We start from the raw sequence: 19529 nt of genomic DNA, 5'->3' as shown, positions 1-19529 counted from the left end.
GTGGCTAAACTGTATTGCATCAGATACCTGCTGATCTCTCTCCACTTCCCAAATGACACTCTTCCTCAGTCGCCACACAAAAATGGCCAGGTATTTCCCAACCTGGAGTTGGCAAGCCTGTCTATAGGATTGTCAACTTCTTCTTGGGAAATTTCTGGGGATTTGGATGTGGGGAAGATGGAAACGATACAGTTCGGGGAGCAGAGTGAGCTCATTGGGGATGTGATGCAATAGAGTCCACCTTCCGAAGTTGATGTTTCCTCTAGGGAATTAATCTTCCTAGTCTGGAGATTAGTTATAATTTGGGGAGATGAAAACCACAGAAAACATGGTTGGTATCCACCTTAATAAACTGATTCTGGACTGAAGTCATTGTGGAACTCTTTCTAGTTTATATGAGACCTGGATCTCCAATAATACCTCTGTCATTTCTTTAAGAGCTGCTCTGTAAATCTGACCTGTGGATGCTGGTTGATGCCCCACTAGAGTTGTCATGCAGTGGCCGGAAACTGGTGGGAGGGCTGTGATTAGGGCTGTGGGGGGAAAGGGCAACACTGTCTGCAGTTTCACATCACTTATGGTGAAAAAAGGAAGTGGCATAGGCAGCTCTAGGAATCCTCACAATCTTTATGATAAAACCATAGAGTTTAAGATGATTTGTAGAGCTACTCTATGTCAGTGATGTGACTCTGCACACAATGCTGCAGGTTTTTTTAAAAAAAATATTCTCTAATTCTCTAATTTGTAACGTATGATAGGAGGGTAGGAGTTCTCTACCCCTACTGGGGAATCAGACTTCTACTCACCCCCCCCCATCCAATTTCTTAAAATGAAATTTTAAAAAACTGTTTACCTGGAAAGACAATGTTTATCTTTACAAGCTGATCACATCATCTAATTAAGCAGGTCCCTTTCAGACAAGAGATTCATTTCTTCCTTGAGAACATGGAAAGAAGAGGATCTCTCCAACGTAGACCCATGTAGGATTTGCTAAATGTGTTTCTAATTGTCTGAGTTTAATACCTAATAATATAGACTTACTTGCAAATCTTTCTTTTACATAAAGGATAATTGTGCCTGAGTCGAGTGAGGCCTGAAATTAAATGCATTCAGTGCTTCAGGGGCTGCTTGGTACGTGACATGAAACTGCATTAGTGCACTGCTGATTAATTTATTAAAGTGCATGTCGGAAATCTGTAACAGAATGCTCGTATCAGTTTTTCATGGACCTCGAAAGGTGGAGAAGTAGCAACCTGGGTGCAAAAGTAAAGAGGTCAGGGATACTGAACTAAATAGGCTATTATATTGATTCACAAATAGGAATTCCCAAACTGAGCCTTCGTGTTGATTGCATCCACTACTTCCTTAGAACAGGGAAGTATGGTTGTGTACAGGAAGTATAACAATAACAATAACAATAACAATAACAATAACAATAACAATAACAATAACAATAACAATAACAATAACAATAACAATAACAATAACAATAACAATAACAATAACAATAACAATCCATTTATATACCAGCCTTCAGGACAACTTAATGCCCACTCAGAGAAGTTTACAAAGTATGTCATTATTATCCCCACAATAAAACACCCTGTGAGGTGGGTGGGGCTGAGAGAGCTCTGAGAGCGCGGTGACTAGCCCAAGGTCACCCAGCTGGCTTCAAGTGGAGGAGTGGGGAATCAAACCCGGCTCTCCAGATTAGTGTCCCACGCTCTTAACCACTACACCAAACTGGAATTCTTCAGTGCAGCTCCCAGAAGCATTACCACTGCATAGAAAGTACTGGACAAAGGTAAGGATTCTGGGAGGCATGATTGGTTAGAATATCTTACAGTTGCAAGTATTGAGTCAATAGCACATGTGGTAAAGAGCAAAATCCAATTCTCAGAAATGGAGCCATAGCTTCATGGCAGAGCTGATGAATTATGCTGAAGCCTTTTTTCTTTTCTCTCTCCAATTACAAGTTTGGAGATAACAGGGGGTTATAACAGTCCTTGCTTTTAGAAACTATCAATCTGCTGCAGTCTAATGTTTGCTAGTCTTATGGAAACTTTGGGTGGAAGGGTTCTTGAACTGGTCACATATGTTGTCAAAGCAGCTAACTCTAAATTTGCATTGGGTGAAACCTGATGGAGAACTTGGATAGAGATATTGGGAAGGCTAAAGGGCAGTTGGATAGCTGAGGGAAGAGAGGTGCTTTTAGGCTGGAATCCGATTAGTTTATGGAGTAGCCTTATCAGTTTAATTATTGATAACCTTTAAATTGTGACTTACATTGCTCCCTATATTTTTGTTCTTGATTGTTGTACTCTTTATATTGTAATCATACTTGAGTGCTGTAAGGCAGAAAGGTAGCAAATAAATGTATTTAGAATAATAGAATCATAGGGTTGGAAGATATCTCCAGGGTCATCTAGTCCATCCCACTGCACAATGCAGGAAGTTCACAACTAGAGGTGGGCACGAACAGCAATATGAACCCCAAAAAAGGCACGAACAGCCCAATCCACAGTTTGTGAGTAAGCTGTTCGTGAGGCCTCGTTCCCAGCAAACATGTGTTCATTCCAAGCCCTCTTTGTGGTGTTCATCAGCCGTTCGTAAACCCAGACAGTCTGGTGCCTTTCACTCAATTTCCCTGGCAACATAGGCATGGACTTTCTGAACTCTGCCTGAACTCCTTCTGGCTTTCCTTCTGGCTGGTAACCCCTCAAAGTAGCTTCCAGCAGACAGTCTGGTTTTTGACACTGTGAAGAGAAAATGACAGGAAAGGGAGGGACCCATGGATCATGCCTTTCTCAGGGTGCAAATTCTCTGAAACTTGGGGGGGGGGGGTCTTCAGAGGACAGTGAGGACTATGTCTCCTGAAAATTTGGTGGGTATTGGACATTGAGAAGGTCAGTTTGTAACTCCTCAATTAGCTTCCAGCAGACAGTCCAGTTTTTGCCACTCTGAAGAGAAAATGACATAAAAGGGGGAGACCCATGGATTCTTCTTTCCCCGGCTCAAGTTCAGCTAAGTCCCAAGGGGGCTGTTCTGGCTCCCATGAACCTCCAACTACGAACATGTTCGTGAACATGTCATGTCCATTGATGTTCATGGATGGCAACGGACAACTAATGTCGTGTTCAGGGTTTTTTTCCTATTCATTCCCATCTCTATTCACAACTACCTCCCCCCAAACACCCCCAGTGACCCCTGCTCCATGCCCAGAAGATGGCAAAACAACTCCAGGAACCATAGCCAAATTGCTACCTAACCCCTAGGTGGCAATTGGCATTATTCTGGGCATGTAAGAAGGGGCTATGAGAACTAAGCACTGATGTAACCCTTCCTGCCCTCCCTCTCATGATCTGCCTAGGTTCACAGAATCAGAATTGCTGTCAGATGACCATCTAGCCTCTGCTTAAAAACCTCCAAAGAAGGAGAGCCCACCACCTCCCAAGGAAGCTTGTTCCACTGAGGAACCATTCTGTCAGGAAGTTCTTCCTAATGTTTAGCCAAAAACTCGTTTGATTTAATTTCAACCCGTTGCTTCTGGTCTGACTTTCTGGGGAACAAAAAACAACTCCATATCATCCTCTATATGACAGTCCTTCAAGTACTTGAAGACGGTTATCATATCTCCTGTGATGTCAATTTTGTTTATTGATAGTACAGTTGAAGGTTGATTGATTGATTAATAGTACAGCTACTACTTTTCAGTTGCCTTGGCTGGAATTCGAAAAACCCACCCTGAGAAATTTCACTAGACTTTCGTCTTCCCGGAAGGTTCTTCAGATCTATCCACTTGAGGAATTACCCTCCAATTCATTACAGGCAAAAAATGTGATGTCAGCGCTACTCACAGGCAGGATGAACCAACAGCTGGTCTCAATATAAAGTGGCTAACTATTGGTTTGGCAGCCTTTTTAATGTGTCATTATGAAATCTCTAACCTTCTTTTCTGTACAAAATATACTTGTGGATCTATATTTTCGTGCTCTTTTCTATTGTATGGATTTCCCCCATAAAATGTGCACATTTATCATTATTGGTGCACCAAAATGCAAAATGTCTGTTGAATGTATAAATGATGTACATTGTATAAAGGACTCAGTAATAATAAAACTATAGCAGTTTTAGGTTACGAAGTGCTTGGCGATGGTGGTGGAAAGTACCATTGAGACATAGCTGATTTATTACAACACTTGTTGGGGCTTTCAAGGCAAGAGACTACTTACAGAGGTAGTTTACCATTTCCTGCCTCTGCAACTCTGGAGGTCTCCTATCCAGGGCTCATTTGGAGGAGGAATGCACCAGAATGGTGTTCCGGTAGAGCTGAAAAGTGGTCATGTGGGTTTTGACCCCATCCACGTGATTCCTTTTCCTCCCCTCTGCCTCACCTCCAAAGGGGGATAAGCTGCTTCAATTCATTCTGCTGCTTCATTTTCATTCGTGAGAGTGAGTGCAAACTGGGCTGCAGGGCTTGGATCTCCAAAAGAGGGAAAGGTGCTTCAATTCATTCTGCTGCTTTATTTTCATTTGTGACTCATGAGTGAGTGAGTGAGTGAGTGAGTGCAAGCTGGGTTGCTGGGCTTGGATCTCCAAAGGAGGGTAAGTTGCTTCAATTCATTCTGCTGCTTTATTTTCATTTGTGAGAGAGAAAGAGAGAGAGAGAGTGCAAGCTGGGCTGCTGGGCCTGGATCTTCAAAGGAGGGTAAGCTGCTTCAATTCATTCTGCTGCTTTATTTTCATTTGTGACTCATGAGTGAGTGAGTGAGTGAGTGAGTGCAAGCTGGGCTGCTGGGCCTGGATCTTCAAAGGAGGGTAAGCTGCTTCAATTCATTCTGCTGCTTTATTTTCATTTGTGACTCATGAGTGAGTGAGTGAGTGAGTGCAAGCTGGGCTGCTGGGCCGGGATCTCCAAAGGAGGGTAAGTTGCTTTCATTCATTCTGCTGCTTTATTTTCATTCGTGACTAGTGGGTGAGTGAGTGCGTCTGTGCAAGTAGGACTACTGGGCCTGGATCTCCAAAGGAGGGTAAGCTGCTTCAATTCATTCTGCTGCTTTATTTTCATTTGTGAGTGAGTGAGTGAGTGAGTGAGTGAGTGAGTGCAAGCTGGGCTGCTGGACCAGGATATCCAAAGGAGGGTAAACTGCTTCAATTCTTTCTGCTGCTTTATTTTCATTCAAGACTCATGACGTGAGTGAGTGAGTGAGTGAGTGAGTGAGTGAGTGAGTGAGTGAGTGCATGCTGGGCTGCTGGGCCGGGATCTCCAAAGGAGGGTAAGCTACTTCAATTCATTCTGCTGCTTTATTTTCATTCGTGACTAGTGAGTGAGTGAGTGCGTCTGTGCAAGTAGGGCTGCTGGGGCTGGCTCTCCAGAGGTGGGTAAGCTGCTTTGAGTTCATTCTGCTTTATTTTCAGGAAATACCTGGAAATTTTGGGGGAAAGGGGCCTGAGGGGTGGGTGTTGCCTTCTGACACACTTCCGGTGATATCAGGGGGTGTGGCAAATGCTAATGAGATATGCTAATGAGTTCCTGCAGTTCTTTTGCTACAAAATGACCCCTGCTCCCATCCAATTACTAACCAAGGCCAGCCCTGCTTAGCTTCTGAGATCTGGCAAGATTGGGCTTGACCGGGCTATCTAGGTCAGGGCATAAAGCACTTAACAGTCCTTATTGTTTTTTATGGATTTGGAATGGGCATGGGAAGGGTCTGTACAGAAAGGAGAAAGGTGTTAAACTTCCTTCTGTAATGTCAGAACCATCTGTTAACAAAATGGAAAAGGTTAAAATCCATGGACATCTGAAATGGTCTTGTATATGATTAGAAGTTTATGGTATTTTATTGTCTATGACCTTTCCATCCTTTTAGAGCTCTGTTATAGAGGCTGGTGCATGGTTATGGGCAGGAGCACAGAACCCCAATTCTCCATTCATTCATACTAAAAAAAAATAGTAGCACACATTCACGGACAGAATTATTGCATGGAATCAGCACTCCAGAAAATTAAACATAAAATCTCTATGACTAGATTTGGACGTCTTCATTTCTTTGACTTGATGTTACCACATTTAAAGATTGGCATGCAGATCTAACCTTTCTTTCAAACTTGCCAGGTCATAAGCAAAAAAAACCCCCAAACTTTGGTCTGATCAAAGATATGGGAGAAAGGGGTATCAAAAATAACTTAGAATAAACTCTGATCAATGATCACAGGCAAGAACTGATCGTGAAATAAAGAAATTAAAGTAGAGAAAAGGGTGCCTGATTTTAGAACTGAACTACAAAGTAGATATTGAAGCTACCTAAAAGATACCATTGTAGAACAGGAAAGCAAAAGTCTTTTTTCTTTCCTTAAAAAACAATAGAAAGACATTTGCCACGATAGTCATGCAATTAGTTGCAGAATTCAGATTATAAATGAGTGCTTTCACGTTCTATGCACCTTACTCTCCTAGTCAGTATCGAGACCAAAATTTTTTTTTTAAAAAAAACTTCACTGCATCAGTCTGGTACAGGTTCAGGGGTATTTTTTGCAAAGCATTTAAAGCTATGGTAATAAATCAATTAATCATGAGGACAGACAGGAACTGAGATAAAGGATGCTAGATTTTCATCCTATTCCAGCTAGGGACTGTGCTTGCATAGGAACTGATTTCCAGGTATGTTTTTGCAAATGAATGGGGAATTACACACGTCAAAAGATGCTTTGCATGCAGTTCTGTTTCCAAAGCAGAGATATATGGATATATTAATTTAGTAAATAGATATGAAATCTCTGCAGTTATCTGTTTGCATTGGCAAAGAAGCATGAGAGATTGTTGCAACTTGCCCCACAAGAAGGAAGATTGCGCACGTGCACACCCATCGCCCAAGCCTGGCATAACCAACATTCCTTTTGTAAGAATGTGTTTCAATTATCATAATTTTTCTGCATTAAATACCATTTCAGCAAGCTTTTGCGTGACATACGAGTACTGTTAAAAACATCGGATGTTCCATCTCTCTTTCGTGCTCTCACCGAGATGTATGTGTCTTTTGTTTTTATTCATTCATTGACTACCACTAACATTGGTGAATTTCATTTCAGTGCAATTAGCCAGCTCAATTTAATCTACCCAATGCAAATCACAGAGCTTTTACTCGAATCTAATTAGACACAAATCAATAGAAGTCAATTCGAAATAATTAGCCCGCATATAAATCAGCAGGACTCAATTAAAATCAATGAGGACCTTATTTATTCTAATGACTGACCTCTTCCTCCCTTCAGATGTTATGAAAGAAGCTTGGAAGTTAACAGTTCTAGTTGTTGTAGGGTTTTTTTTAAAAAAAATCAGTGTGCGTTTCCATTAAAGGGATCAGAGCTTTGCAAAACTTGCCTCTGTGTTTATACTGAGTTTTCCACATTATTGATTTTATTGTTATTTACTTCATACTTTCATTACTTTCTTCCTGATGGAGACTAACATCAGCTTACAACAATCTCCTCTATTTCATCCTCAAAACAAAGGAAGGTTAGGCTGAGATTCTAACCACTACACCACATTGCCACTCTAACCACTACACCACATTGCCACTCTAACCACTACACCACATTGGCTCATTACCTCCTCACATTATTCTAAGATAGCAAAGAAAATCCAGAGTGTCTTGAAAGTCCATTCTTTTGGGAACAGCTTCAGCAGATGTGGGGAGAGCGTCTTGCTTCTTGTCCCTTTGCAATACCTCATTAACGTGCATTTTAATGTTGGGGGATATTTTTAAAGTTTAAGCTGTGCCTGTGAAGATGCATTATAGTTGGTGCGGCACAATTTCCATTTCATTGTTTCCTTCCTTATTTATATTACACATATAAGTCTACGGTTTGTGCATAGTTATACATTATTAGTTGCTTCAGAGGTTTATGAGAATACATTTTGGACAGTCCATCCAGTTAATCCAGTGCTCTAAAACCTTTTCACTTAAATATACATTCTGATGCCCATTCAGGCTGTGTTTTTCCTCTTCTCCATATAAAGATCTATATCGAGTTGCTACAGTGGTTAAGTGGTTCGGCTGAGAATTAGAACTCTGCTGGTTCGAATCCCTCTACTGCCATGAGCTCAGTAGGTGGCCCTGGGTAAGCCACTCCTCTCAGCCCCAGCTCCCCACCTGCATTGTGGGGATAATAATAACACTAACTTGTTCACTGCTCTGGGAGAGGCACTAGTCTGTCTAGAAGAGCGGTATATAAGTGCGGTAGAAAAACAAATATAATCTGACATAAGTACATTTTGGGAATTCCCCCCCCCCTCAGCACTGAAGCCCTATTCTCACTAGAAACTGAACACGTGAAAGAACCCTCACCAGGAGAAAAAAAACTTTCCAATATGTTCTAATCAGGTAAACTTCTTATTACACAAATTAATGTGACCAAATATTAAAGTGCTTCATATAGTAATCATCAAGTACAAAAATACAATAACTTTGGAATACAAAATATGTTCAGACCCGGCACTAAGCCACCCCTGTAAACAGTCTTTCCACAGAGGTAGCAGAGAAACTATTCTGGGATAGATAAATCCAACAGGTAAGTCTTCTAGAAGTGGTAAATTCCTTATTTGACTGTTATCTGAGATCTCTGAGATGCCAATCCAGATGCCAATAAATTCTTCCTTACAAACAAACAGGGTAGTTACAGGTAAATTGCTAACAAACGGACACAGACCCCCGTAATACAGACAATACTACAGTCTAATTAAGTGCAATGCCAAAATAAACCACTAATACATAACCATTCTACCATCTCCTCCTAATCGGAGCTATGTTAAATATACACAACTGTCACTGGCAGCAATAGCTCAATAGTCCATGCAATGAAACATCATTAATTGTAGACAACTCTTCCTCAACTTATCCAGAGGAGCCTGAGGTAGTTGTATATATTTTAACATAGGTCCGGTTAGGAGAAGATGGCAGAATGGTTATGTATTAGTGGTTTATTTTGGCATTGCACTTAATTAGACTGTAGTATTGTCTGTATTACGGGGGTCTGTGTCTGTTTGTTAGCAATACATTCTTCCTTGGCTGAATCCACACACCCTCGGAGCATCCCGGCATTGCACTAAATGTTCGCTAAACACCCGGAAGTGTAGCGTCATTCTTGCGCAATTCAGATATCACGCTAGAAAGATGCTACACTTCCAGGTGTTTAGTAAACATTTAGCGCAACGCCGGGATGCTCCAAGGGTGTGTGGATTCAGCCCTTGTTTTGAAAAAAAGAATTGCAAAAGGTGAATAAAAAGAAAGGAAGGAACGCCTAAGAGGTGAGGGAGAGGGGAAAAGAGAAGGGAGAATAAGAAGAAATAAAGGAAACCCCAGGAAAGAGGGAGAAAAGAATTGAGGAATAAAAAGAAGAAAAGTCTGAAGAGATAATGGAACCACTCAGGGGCCGTTTCCACACACGTTGGATAATCCACTTTCAATACGCTTTAGTGCACATTTATAACGGATTTTCCATGTGTGGAACAAAAAATCCACTTCTAAAGGATAACTAAAGTGCATTGAAAGTGCATTATTCAACGCGTGTGGAAACGGCCTTCGTCTCACCACGCAAGACAAAATACACTAGAATTACGTGTAATTTGAGTGCATTTTGTAATTCAAGTCTATTTGAGTGTAATTCAAGAGTATTTTGTCTCGTGTGGTTTGACCCTCACTGACTAAGGAATGCCTTGTTGATCTTCAGTGGTTGCTGCTGCTTTTGAAACTCTGAAAACTTTTTCATTTGAATGAGGGCAGAAAATATCAGTGTCACGCTGTGCTTTAAAATAGCCCAGTTTCTGAAAAGCTCTCTAAGGGCCAGGAGAGGTCCTGGCAGATACTACGGTGCCCAGGGACACCACGTTGGGGAACCCTATCAATTTCTGAACTCTTTGAATAAGAAATTGGAGTGTATCTCTGTGCTTCTGTCCAGTTGCATGATCAATTCAAAACTGGAAAATAAAGTGAATGAGACCACCATCAGCCAATTTTTATAGCTTCTCAAAAATGTGTTTTAAGGAAGTTTGTGGAAGGAATATCATTTGTCTGACCTACTGATAGACTCTTCCATTATTTTGGTCTCAAGTGTGTCATTAAAAACTGCACTGCTGTAACATGCCAGAAGGAAACAATGTATTTATTTGCATTTATATCTATACCGGAGAGTGCAAAGATAGTGGCCAGTCTTTGATAGGGCTTGTAACAACAAAACATACTGTAAAAACAATTCTATGAAAATAACAGTGGGGTTCGAAGGTGCCTTTCCATTCATGGAGTAATGAAGAGTGAATGTTCCCTGTCTTCTATTTATTTATATCTATAGGCATTTGGTCTTCATCATCGGATGTGTAGATTTGCTAGTACTAGCTGCACATCCTAATATTTAAAATTTAGAATGTATATGTACAGTGTACATCATTTATATGATCAAAGCATAAAGCAGTTTTATTTATGAACAAATGGAAGTGGAAAACTACATTTTACTAGGGAAATCAGTGAGAGGAAACTGAAAAATGACACAAAAATAGAGAATTACAGATTGGATCTGCACAAAGGAAACGTCGTAGCATCAAGGATGAAAAATGCAAATCCCAATTTGGATGAAAGGAGTCCTTCTGGGAGCAGAAAATCCTTTCTGTGAATGGAAGGGTACCTTTGAATGCAACCCTATATTTAAAAAAAAAAGAATATACAGTGGGCAATTATTTACAGGTGACTCCAGTTTATACCAGTAGAAAAGAGCAAGTGTCTAATAGCACCTATAAGACTAACAAGATTTGTGGTAGGGTATGAGCTTTCATGAGTCACAGCTGGTATGTAACGTTTCCCATCTTTCCTAACCAATGAAAAAGCTAGTGACTTTCTTAATTAGAGCCTTCATGGTATTTCAAGCCACCAGCTCTTAATCATTTTGTCATTATACAGCCGAAGTGGACTGGGATGAGCATATCTGCGGGACCACCTCTCCATATAGATGCCCCAGCGGATACTTAGAGCAGCAGAAAAAACTATTGGTAGTTCCTGGCCCCTGGAAGGCCCTCCTGGCCTCAACCAGAGCCAGGGCCTTTTTGGTCCTGGCCCTGACCTGGTGGAACTCTCTATTAGAGAAGGGCATGAACAGCAATACGAACACACACAAAAAGCCACAAACAGCCCAATCTGCTGTTCGTGAACAAGCTGTTCGTGAGGCCCCATTCTAAATGAACAGGTGGACGTTGAAAGACTCGGTTCATTGCTGTTCGTTGCTGTTCGTCAAGCCAGACAGTCTAGCACCTGCAATCAATTCCCTTGGCAACTTAGGCAGGGATTGTCTGAACTCTGTCTGAACTCCTGCTGTTGCCCTGGAAACCCCAATCAAAGCCCAATTTAGCTTGATAGGCAGGTCTTCCTTTCAAGTGTGGAGCTCCAAATGTGTTACAACAAGGGAGCAAAGAGCAGGGGGGAGGGGAGGCTCCCAGCTCTGACTTTGCAGACAGTAGAGAGGGAGAGACAGTTGCTGTTGGCATTTTGATAGAGAGAGTGCATTGGAGCTTGAATTTTCTTTGTGTGTGGTGGGATAGGGATCTACCCCTTCAAGTTCCTGGGCTGCTGTCTGGCTCTGGGCCAAGCTATTATTTATTATTGGTACCTTTCCAGCTGCCTGCTCAGGTAAGGTTAATTGCACCTGAAAATTATATCAGCTATTTATTGTTCTTTCACCAGGCCTATAAGACAGAGATGTTCCGCCAGGCATATGGCTGAGGCTGGGCTAGGCCTCCGCTAGCCATGTGTGGAAGGGGCATGAATGAATGTTTTAACCATCCCCATCAGATCTTTCACCACCACCACTCTGTTTCTAATAGCTTAATTGCACCTGAAAATTCTATCAGCTATTGCCTATGGGTTTTATCCAAATAAAGCTGAACATATCACTATGAAATGATTGCTGCTATCTTGGTATTTATTTGTTCCTACTGCTATAACTGCTTAAGATTGTATACTGTTTTTATACTTTTTCTTGGCTAATTTGTATATTTATTGCTGTACTGTGTTTTAAAGGTGTAATCCACTCTGAGCCCACTTGCAAGGAGGGCGGAATAGAAATCCAAATAAATAAATATAAATACGCTCCCAAAGCCTTCTCTTCTCTTCTCTTCTCTTCTCTTCTCTTCTCTTCTCTTCTCTTCTCTTCTCTTCTCTTCTCTTCTCTTCTCTTCCTCTTCCTCTTCCTCTTCCTCTTCCTCTTCCTCTTGTCATCCTAATAGAGGTCAAAGGTTCTTTTATGCATGATTCATTAACAATTGAGAAGGGAGTTAGAGGCATACAAAATCAGCAGGTGGTCAGAGTGGCAAGTGGTTAGTGGGTGGAAGATAGAGGTTGTAGTCAAAGCATCAGAGTACCCTAATCTGTTGTACAAGGAGAGAGAATACCTGTAGAAAAGAAGGCTGTTATTAACTTTGCAGAGTAAAATCCTGAGAAGGGTATGCCCCATTTGAGGCAAAAGGAAAAGGATGCTTCGCTTGGGAATTTTAGGTGGTCACATGTCACTGGTTCCTGTATTTTAGGGGAGATTTTTTTTTAAAAGATGTAAATCATAAGGTAAAAGGGTCTGCATCATTGGGACCATGTACTCCTTATGACTAGTAAAGCTAGAGAAATCTTGTCCTGTTTTACACTTGGTCCCCCCAGAGACTTTCTACAACTGGGAAAGAGAACATAAAAGTTTTCTACTGTGCTATTTTTCTGCGTTTATTTTTCTAGGCAGTTCTTCTCCCAGAAGGGACCCAAAGCAGCATGTAGATAATGCCAAAATACATAACTATATAAAGAAGCAAGATAAACAAAGACAACACAAACTTACATGGGCTAGTCTTGTTATGCTGAGCTGACAACTGTAGGCTTTGGGCTGGAAGCCATGGCCAAGAGCCCTTTAGCTGTACCCTTTCAGCTCGTGCAAGAGCTCACACCACTTCCTCTGCCCATACTTAAATACCTGCAAGGAGCTGAGAGTAGAGATGTGCACGAACAGAAAAAAGAACCCAAACATGATGTTCGTTGTTTGTTGCCATCCACGAACAGGGACTCACGAACAACCATGAACATGGCCCTGTTCTCAAACATGTTCGTGGTTGGCTGTTCGTGAGGGCCAGCAGGTTCTCCTCCAGCCATCATCCAAGTCAAGATCCCTCCCACACCACTCCCAGAAACCTTACCTGAGCAGGCAGCAGGAAAGGTACCAATAATAAATAATAGCTTGGCCCAGAGCCTGGCAGCCACCCTTGAACTTGAAGACCACCTCACACAAAGAAAATTCAAGCTCCAATGCACTCTCTCTATCAAAATGCCAACAGCAACTATCTCTCCCTCTCCACTGTCTGCAAAGCCAGAGCTGGGAGCCCCCCTCCCCCCTGGTCTTTGCTCTCTTGTAACAAATTTGGAGCCCCACACTTGAAAGGAAGACCTGCCTATCAAGCTAAATTGGTCTTAGATTGGGGTTTCCAGGGCAACAGCAGGAGTTCAGACAGAGTTCAGATAATCCCTGCCTAAGTTGCCAAGGGAATTGATTGCAGGTGCCAGACTGTCTGGCTTGATGAACAGCAACGAACAAGGCTTGCAACGACCACCTGTTCATTTAGAATGAGGCCTCACAATTCATGAACAGCTTGTTCACGAACAGCAGATTGGGCGGTTCGTGGCTTTTTTTGTTGGTATTGCTGTTCATGCCCATCTCTAGCTGAGAGACAAACTCAGGCCAGACGGAGCTCAGCTGCTGCTAGCCTGCTGCCAGGAAGTCAGCATTGTCTTCATTTCCACCCTTACATTCACACAATTGCTATGTCCGTACCTACGGAATGGCCTTGATGAAAGTATGCCAAAGCACGTTTGACTGGTCCGAATGCATCTTTTTACCCATTTACCCCCAGCTCTTTCTTTTTGTGCCTTCCTTATATCAAATTGTAGTTTGAAAACTTTGTGCTTCGTGCAAAAGGTCATGCTGCTTATTGGTGCTGTACAATATATGCAATAATAAACTGGCTGCCCTCACATGTGAATGGTGACGGCAGCAAAATGAGCCACTAACAGACAAACCAGCGTTCTCCACCTACTTGGGGGTCTTCCAGATACCTGCTTCCCCCCAAAAAGTGATTTTTTTTTAAATGGAAGGGGAGAAAAAGAGGGGGAAACATGCAGAAAAGGACTTGAAATGTTCCAAATTGGGAACAATGCTGAGACCATCTTCATTTGGGGCACTGCAACTCCCATAAGTATTATAAAGATAGGGTGAGTTTTGAGGTCTTTGTCAGGTTCTGCCATGGCAGTGGCAGAGCTCTGAGTGCGAGTATCTGTGGGAGAGGCCTTGGGAATGAGCAGGCTTGGGATTGGCCACTGGATAGTGGAAGGAGGGGGTATACATCACCCTCGCACCCTCTCAGCTACCTACGGACATCTCCTTCTGTAGCCCCTTCTCCTGTCTCCTGCACCACCCCTTGCTAAGTGAACCCCTCCCTCTACAACGACTCCTACACAACCCACCACAACCTCACTACTGAGCCTGCCTTTATAGGGCTTCTTCCACCTTTCCCCTCCCTTCCTTCCAGTCTCTCTCCTATCCCTGGGCAGCCTCCCGGCCCTGGGCAGATTGCTTATGATGCCATCCAGTTGGGAAAGCTCTCAGGTGTTCCTCTTTCCATTCCAGGTCCTCTCTGCTCTCCGATCCTTTCTTGTAGGATGGGGCTAGCAGGGCCTTTCCATGTGACGCAGCCTGGCCACCTCCCCCTCTGTTCGTGTGGTACCAGACTGGCCTTGTGGGTTTCAGTTGGTCCCCTGGGGTAGACGACAGGCCCATTAGCCCAACCTGTGGTGAGTGCAGGGGCTTCTAGCCCATCTGGCTTGGTATCAGCATCCCAGGTGTGCATGTGCCCTTCTTGCCCTTCGGGGCTTGGCTTGGCAGCATGTGCCTGGCCTGCCACCCCAGCTGGCTCCATTTCCCCTTCACTCCCTGCTGACTGGGGCTGAATTGCCTCCCCCAGGCTCACTGTGCCTGCAGCTGGGGTGCTGTCATTCCTCAGGCAGGGAATCTGTGGCAAGTCTGGGGCACTTGGGGTGTTAGTCCCCAGACAGTTCTAGAATAGTTTTGCTCTGAAATCTACAAAAAAAGGTGCAACTGGTGTAGTTAAATCACCCCAATAGGTATTTCAGGATTAATTTGCTCCTGATTCTATGTGCAAAAGAGAGTATCACGGAAAAGGTCAAAACAGAACAGCAAGTCATAAAAATTAAGACATCAATCAAAATTATCCAAAGGAAATACTTTGTAAACCAGAGGCAATAGTGTTTGGAAAATATGTATAATTAGTCCTTAAAGGAATTTTTATGGCTATGGCTAACAAGAATCTATAATGTTCTAACACACTTTTTTCCAATGGTATATCATGGCTAGGTTAAGTAAACTTTAAAGAAAGTGCAACATGAGCCCCAATGAGTGCTAGTAACTACATATCCAAAAGGCCCATGTCCAACAAGAGTATCAATATAAAGATCAGGTGAGCCTGATCTTGTCAGATCGCAGAAGCTAAGCAGGGTTGGCCTTGATTAGTAATTGGAAGGGAGACCTCCAACGAAGACCAGGGTTGGAGAGGCAGACAATGGCAAACCACCTCTGTTAGCATCTTGCCATGAAAACCCCACCAGGGGTTGCCATAAGTCAGCTGTGACTTGAGGGCACCACACACACACACTCACAAACACATTCACATTGTACTACCTTTTTAAGGCTATTTCTATTGTATTAGGCTGAATCCACACTTCCCAGCACAGCGCTAAACAGGCGGAGTGAGAGTGTCTTTCTGGCGCGTTTTCTGACATCATTGTGCCACGATGCCATTCTCGTGGCACGATGACATCATAAAATGCACCAGAAAGACGCACTCACTCCACCTGTTTATCGCTATGCCAGTAAGCGTGGATTTGGCCTTAATTTTGAAATGATTGGTATTTTTCACAAACTGGTCCTGCATATATTGATATATGATATTGATTGCATTATCTTTGAATGGCCTACTTCTGGGTCTTGCAAGGAGAGCAAATAGTTGGAAATCTGACCCAATTACTATTTTTCCCACTGAATGAGACTGGCTGAATGAGAAGCAAGATTTTAAATTTCTTATATCAACATCAACGACAGGACAGACAATGGTGCCTTCCCTTGACTTCAGCATCACACCGAGTGAGGCGGTTCCTTTTTTATTGTAGTTCAAATCAGAGTGAGCTGTACACTGCGGCTCACTGTTCACAGAGCTAGCACAAACAGACATTTTCCCACATTCCAAGCTGAAAGAAAGCTTAATTAAAAACTTCATGTTGCCGTATTATCCCTCTTTTGTATTTTTGTTTTGCTTTGTTTTGCTTTCTTCCTGTAGTGGTTGGCTCATTTCCCCCCCTAGAAATTGTGTTTCCAAATTGAAATTGCTCTCCGTTTGGGCAGACATGCTGAGCCCAGAAGGTCAAGAGACATATGTTGGATGCAGTCATTTTTGTTTTGTTCTCCAAGATGCAAATTGAACAGGCAAAACAAGACTGCGGACCTGCTTTGTTGATTGTTCTAAAGGACGGCTCACACTCGGCAGTAGTCCTAAATATGAATGCTTCTGGAACATGTGAAGTTATTGCTAGAATGCTTTCCCCTAGATATACCATTTTCATGATGCAGAGGCTGTACACATGGCTGCTGGTATAAGCTCAGAATAATATAAGCTTGGTCTGTCCTTCCATGGAGGCAACTGCAGGCTGTGAAATATGCTTTATCATCAAGTCATCTTTAAATTAAAGAATGGTCAAAGGAACACCCAGAAAGGAGTGTTATCCAAATAGGACGTATCCTTAATTGTGGGAGTTAGCATTAAAGTGAGAGGGGATAAGTAGGAATTTCAACCAATGTTTATGAGAATTATTCCATTCGAGAATTCTCAAATAAATCAGGCAGATGTTCAACCAGAAATACAAGGCTAACTAGAAAAGTTTTAGGGAGGGTGATAATTAGTGATGGGCATGAACCGCATTACGAACTCCAAAAACCTACGGAATTGGCGATCGCGTGATCGCGATCCGTCAGTTCATGATGGTCCTCGTCCAATGAACCAGCATTCAGAAGAAGCCTGGTTCGGTGCATTCGGCCGTGGTTCGAGAAGCCAGACAGTCAGGCACCGGCAATCAATTCCCCTGGAAACAGAGCTGGGGGAATGCCTGAACTCTGTCTTCGCTCCTTCTGTCACCCTGGAAACCCGAATGGAAGCCCAGCTTACCTTGATCAGCAGGTCTTCCTTCCAACCACGGAGCTGCAAAGCGGTTACAAGTTGGGAGAATACACCCAGGGGAGGGAGTTGGAAGGGGGTGTTCTGTAGCCATGGGCACTCCAATCTCATCCCTGCAAACCCTGATAGGCAGCTCTGATGGCCAAACACAGACCTCCTGCATTGCTCAATGGGACCTGTGCTTATAAATAGCTGTGGGCGCCCAGGCTGGGTTTCACTTTCAGCGAGCAGTGGAGTGTGACAGAGCTGTTGCATGCTAGCTTTTGGGGAGAGAGACAGAGAGTTTAATTGGAGCTTGGATCCCTATTGCAATCTTGACCAAACTTGGGTAATGGCTGGAGGAGATCTTGTTAAATACTCCCCAGGAATATGGGCTCTCTAATTTCAATGGGGGCTATTCTGACACCCATGAACCACGAACCTTGAACTGGTTCGGCAAAGGGAAATGTTTGTTGCGGTTTGCGACCTCGGGATCGTTGTCGGCACTGAACCACAAACCGCAGATTCGTTAATTTTTTTTTGTTCATGCCCATGTCTAGTGATAATTACCAGCCTCGAAGAGCAGAGGTCTGCGGAGGCAGCAAAACGACCAGCGTTTCACAGAGAAGAGTCTCAAGCGAACTTGAGGGTGGGTGTATGAGCCTGGGAGAGAATTGATTTCACTTCCTCTGCAGATGCAAAGGCAGAAGGAAATGAATTCAGCACCATACTATGGAGCAGCCACAAAGCTGCTCAGTGGCTGCTGGGTTTGAATAATGCCAAAGTGAGGAAACTAATCTCAAGTGTGATTGTGACTGTGTTAGCTGTCATACCCTTTCTCCTTATTGAAAGGGCAGCTTATGAATAGGAAATATCATAAGCCCCTTCCTCATGTACCATAAGGATAAAATACTGCCTGGCCAGGCAGGAGAGATGCCAACTCTGGCTGGAGTTGGAAAATTACCGGAAGGTGTGTCAACCTGACTAGCTTTCCCTCCATGCCCCGGAGAAGCACTTAAGTGAAACAAAGAGGTCTTCCAGAAACTCCTGCTTGATCTCATCAACATCCTTTTGTACCTTCTTCACTCACCGTTCCTAATCTGGGCGATTCAGGGACCTGCTAAACCCTTCCCATCCAGCAGTTGCATGACATCAAGCACCCTCTTCACCTATAGTTCCTCCCAGATAAGTACAATCAAGTCTTTGCTAATGTATTGTTTTTCCTCCAGACACGCAATTAAGTTATTGTTTTGAGGGGTAGAAGATGTAATTCTGCCCCAGGATATGTTTTGTTCCATAACTAGGCTCCCCCTAGCCATATACTGTGTGTGTGTTCTGGGATGCATCCACACACCCTCAGCTTATGTCTGAGCCCTCCCTTCTTTTCCATGAGGGGCTGGTCGTTTTGCTGTTGTTCCCACAGACCTTCTCCCTCTCCTGGACTGGTAAATATCACCCTACCTGAATTGTTCTCCCCTTTTCCTCACTGTTTTCTTAGCCATGTTGTGTGTGGCACTCTATATGCTTGCCTTTTATTTCTCTGTTAATAATAGAAACTTTTCCTGAAGAACATCTGCCTGTTTATTTGACAGTTCTCCAAGGTAATAATTCTGGTATACATTGGTGGAGATCCCAGTCACCCTCTTCTTGTTGAATCTCTTTGAATGCTAATTCCCCCGACTCACAAGGAGACCCCCCATTAGGGTAACAACTGTTGACAGCACATGTTTGCCTGCCAAGAATTAGTGCTGCAAAATTCACGGCCATTTGATTTATTGATTAGATTATTCCCCCACCATTCCTCCAAGGAGATAAAGGTGTCAATTTATGACTCCTTCACACATATTTTAGTCTTAGGACAACACTGTAGGATAGGTTAAGCTGAGAGACGGACTGTCCTAAGATCACCCAGCAAGCTTCAGGACTGGGTCAAGATTTTTGAACTTGAGTTTCCCTGCTCCTATCCCACTATTCTAACGGTGGTACACTAGGCTTGCCAGTCCCTATACCCTCCTGGTGATGGAGGAGGATCTGGCACTTACCTCATGTCAGTTACTTTCTCCCTCTTTGGCACTTGCATGACATCATTTCCAGAAGTGACCTCACTGTGCCAACCACGGGAGCTTCAATCAAATGAAACCACGGGAGCTCCCAAATGAAATTCAGGAGTACTCCCATGGCCAGTGCAATGATGTCACTGCCAGAGGCAACAGAGGTGATGTCATTGCACCCCCTG

The sequence above is a fragment of the Eublepharis macularius genome, chromosome 7 (assembly GCF_028583425.1).
Source record: "Eublepharis macularius isolate TG4126 chromosome 7, MPM_Emac_v1.0, whole genome shotgun sequence".
NCBI lineage: Eukaryota > Metazoa > Chordata > Lepidosauria > Squamata > Eublepharidae > Eublepharis > Eublepharis macularius.
Note: the sequence above shows the minus strand (reverse complement) of the source record.